The sequence below is a fragment of the Chrysochloris asiatica genome, unplaced genomic scaffold (genome assembly GCF_000296735.1).
Source record: "Chrysochloris asiatica unplaced genomic scaffold, ChrAsi1.0 scaffold00013, whole genome shotgun sequence".
Classification (NCBI taxonomy): Eukaryota; Metazoa; Chordata; class Mammalia; order Afrosoricida; family Chrysochloridae; genus Chrysochloris; species Chrysochloris asiatica.
The window spans coordinates 11,206,514-11,210,929 of NW_006408531.1; positions in this window are offsets into that span (position 1 = coordinate 11,206,514).

Genomic DNA, 4,416 nt, shown 5'->3' on the forward strand with positions numbered 1-4,416 from the left:
TTGACACAAGAAGAATGAAGTCCTTGACAACCTCAATCTTTTCTCTGTTGTTAAGAATGTTGTTTATTGGTCCAGTGGTGAGGATTTTAGTTTTCTTTACATTGAGATACAATCCATACCGAAGGCTGTGGTCTTTAGTAAGGACTGAAATGGACTGGTATTGGCCATTTTGAATCTGACAACCACATGGTTTATTATGCCAGGAATGACAAATTGAAGAGGAATGGTGTTTGCATTCATCGTCAAAAAGAACAGTCATGAAGTACAACGCTGTTTGTGATAGGATAATATCCATGTACCTACAGGGAAGACCTGTTAGTACCACTATTATTCAAATTTATGTACCAACCACTAAAGCCAGTGAGGATGAAATAGAAGAATTCTACCAGCTTCTTCAATCTGAAATCAATCAAACATGCAGGCAAGATGCATTGATCATTACTTGTGATTAGAATGCAAAGATTGGAAACAAAGAGGAAGGATCAGTATTTGGAAAATATGGCCTTGGTGATAGAAATGGTGCTGGCGATTGCATGATAGAATTCTGCAAAAGTAATTATTTGTTTATTTCAGTTACCTTCTTTAGACATCATAAGAGATTATTATACACATGAACCTTACCACACGGTATACACAGAAATCAAATTGACTACATCTGTGGAAAAAGACAGTGGAAAAGCTCCTTATCATCACCCAAAACAAGGCCAGGGGCAAATTGTGGAACAGACCATCAAATGCTTATATGCAAATTCAGACTGAAGCTGAAGAAAATGAAAACAAGTCCATGAGAGCCAAAACATGACCTTGAATATATCCCACTTGAATTTGGATATCATCGAAGAACAGATTTGTTACTACATATGGACAATCAAATACCTTTATTTGCCAATTTCATGGAACCGTCTAAACAATTGGTCTAACACTGTTTTTAGAGTTTTTGATGTACCTCCCAGACCTCATGAGAGTAGCCATCCAAGACACAGAATTTTCTAGAACAGGAAAGGAAGAAGACAACCCAGAAACCAGAGAAAGAACTCACTGCTGGTGTAGCTGCACTAATGATCCTCCTTTACCAAGAGACTCAAAAAACTGAAAGATGACCATCTAAGGTTTTGATCAAGGACTCTGTAGATGAGTATGATCAAAAAGCAGAATCCTGGTTTACTGGACCCCTTGAGTCTGAAGGAACTCCTAAATCTTTTACCCTGAGAAAAATTTTGAACCCTGAATTGAAACAATCGCCTGAGGTGACTTCAAAATAACAATAATTTAACTGAATTAGTAAAGAATGTTCACGTTTAGCATTGCTCCTTTAAAGAATTAACTATAACTTATCAAATTAACAATAGTAACACTAAAGCATAGATGAGTAGTGTCTTTATCTTGATTTTTCTAGAGAAGCATGACAGGTGAAGTCTAGATTTATATGCATAGAGATTAATGTGAAAGAAATGACTCACACAGTTGTAGAGGTGGGCAAGTACTAAATAAGTTGGTAGATGTCGGGCTATAGGCTTCTGATTCACTTAGCTGCAGGGCTAATGAACTAAAATCGGCAGGTCAAATGACAGGCAAACAGGTTGAGTAGGTAAGATAACTAGCTGCTGAGGAGTCCCAGGATTGACAAGCCACTAGCTCAAGTCCAAAGAACTACAGGTTGGATGAAGAGCCAGATCCAGAATCTAGAAAATAAAGACAGATTTGCCTGAGTGTCCAGTATTGGAAGCAGGTCACTCTCCTGAGAAGCTTCCTTTTGATTGATTGGATGCTCATAACAGATCTCATCATGGGGAATCACTACAGAGACTCCTGACCCAGTCACGTTTACGAAACCTGTAACTAGCACAAGTAGTTTATGGGACAGTGAATCTAAGTCAATGATGACGAAATAATCTAGGGAAAGATAGCAAGAATGGTGACAAAGTGTGAAGAACCTAACCAATGTCACTGAACTGAATATGTCAAAATTATTGGATGAGTATATTTTTACCAAAATTTTTAAAAGAAAAAAAAATTAGATCAATGACACAATACAAGAAACAAAACCACAGAAACTATTAGAAGAAAACAGAAGTAGAACTTCAAGATGTTTTTTGACAATGGATTTGCAGATATTACACAAAAAGCAGAGCAATAACAACAACAACAAAAATAAGAATATTATGCATCAAAGCACTTTATCAACAAAGTGAAAAGTCAATCAACAGAACAAAACATCGCATGGTCCTGCACCGGCCTCACCATCATTAATATATTTGAGCCCATTCTTGTAGCCATTGTGTCACCATATCATAGAGGCCATTCCTCTGTTTTGTTGACCCTCTACTTTGCCAAGAATGATGTCCTTCTCTCCAGGGCTTGGTCCTTCCTCATATCATGTCCAAAATATATGTGATGAAGTCTCATCATCCTTGTTTCTAACAAGCATTCTGGCTGTACTTCTTCCAAAACAGATTTGCTTGTTCTTCTGGCAGTCCAGGGTACTTTCATGATTCTCCTCCATACAGTAACTTTTTATTTATTTATTTTTTAAAAGTTTTTATTGTGAATTGAATGATAATTTACTTGCGAGAACATCGGTTTTACACTTATCGTTTCATTGCAATGATTACACTCTCCTCCATGCGTAATTATTCAACAATATTTGCTTCTATGCCCTCTGTGGGTTTTTTTTTTTTAATGTTTTATTGTGAATTATGTGATAGTTTACATGGGAGAACATTAGCTTTACATTCATCCTATCGTATATCGTTTCATTGCCATGGTTAAATCCCCTCCATGCATCATCAACCAACCAAAGGGTATATACCCTGTAAGCCTGTCCCCTGGTCATTATCAAATAGCCCCTCTCTCTCTCTGGGTCTAGAGTCTCCGGCCGCTCCATCTCTCCACGTCATTGTCTCTGCCTCCATCTCTGGTGTCACTGCTTCTCTGGGTGGGGTCTTGAACTCCGCTCTTCTCCCGTTCCAGGGACCTCTGCTCCTGGACTGCAAAGTCAATCACTCCCCTCCTTTTGCTACAGAACATTCACCTTTACATTTCCAACCCTCACAGTCAGTCCTGATAACAATTATTCACCATTGTACCACAAGGGACCTATCCCCATCTCCTTTCATTAGCCCCGCCCAGAGTGATTGGATACTACTCAGAGGAGAGTCTACCTTCCTCCACAACCTCTGGATCTAGGCTCCCTCTTGAAAGCTTGTAAACCAGTCACATGTTGCCTTTGTAGTCTCCTCCTCTCCCCGGCTTCCCATTTTGAGTAGCCAATGTCCAAGTTGCTTATCCCTGTCTACTCAGTGTATGGACGGGTGGGAATGATCCTCGCTGTAAAGATTTGTTCCCTCTTTTGAGCTACTGCATCCATAGGTGTAGGTCAAATTTATCAAATTGTATCAGATTACTCTTTTTTTTCTCTTCTTTCTTCTTCTAATTGACCTCTGATCATCCAGTCATTGAAGCCAAGTCAAGTGAGTATTATCTGCAAATGTGGGTGTTTTTATGCATATGCCCTCTCTTCTTATCAGCTGGACCCTTCACTCTCCACTCTAGTCTTCTGTGGCTATGTCACTGACTCTGGGCTCAAGAGTCCCCAAGTCTTGTCACACTGCTGGCCAACTAGGTCTCCACCTGGGTTCACAAGAGTCTATTGAACGTTGCAGGGCTTAGCTCGCAGTTTCATTGCTGTTTTTCCCTCACTTCCCCTTATCAGTGACAAACGTGGTCACCAGTCAGAGTGGTATTACCATTGAGTCTTAGTCTTGGAAGGATCCATACTATAACTTTTACGATCTTCCTTATTCAGTGTACAATTTTCTCATGCATATGAGACTATTGAAAATAACTTCACTTTTGTCAGGCACACTTTAGTCCTCAAACTAAGATCTTTGCTCTTGAATATTTTAAAGAAGTCCTGTTCAGCAGATTTCCCCAATGCAATATGTCCATTGATTTCTTTACTGCTGCTTGCATGAATATTGATAGTGTTTCTAAGCAAAAAATTGAAATATTTCAATCTTTTACTAAATACTGAAAGCAGTAGCCTATATATATATATATATATATATATATAAAAGCTTTTAGTGTGAATTGAGTGATAGTTCACATGGGAGAACATTGGTTTGGCACTTATCCCATCATATTTTGTTTCATTGCAATGATTACAATCCCCTCTATGCATCATCATTTAACAGTATATGCTTCTATTCCCTCTTTTCTTTCTTTCTTTTTATTTTTTTGATGTACACTAAAACACTCAGGAATATATAATCATTTAAACAACGAAAAGAACACATTCTGCAAGCCTGCCTCCTGGCCACCAGCACACAGCCTTTCTCTTTCCATGAGTCTGGAGTCCTCAGCTACTCAATCTCTCTATTCCATTACCTCTGCCTCCATCTCTGGTGTCACTGTGCT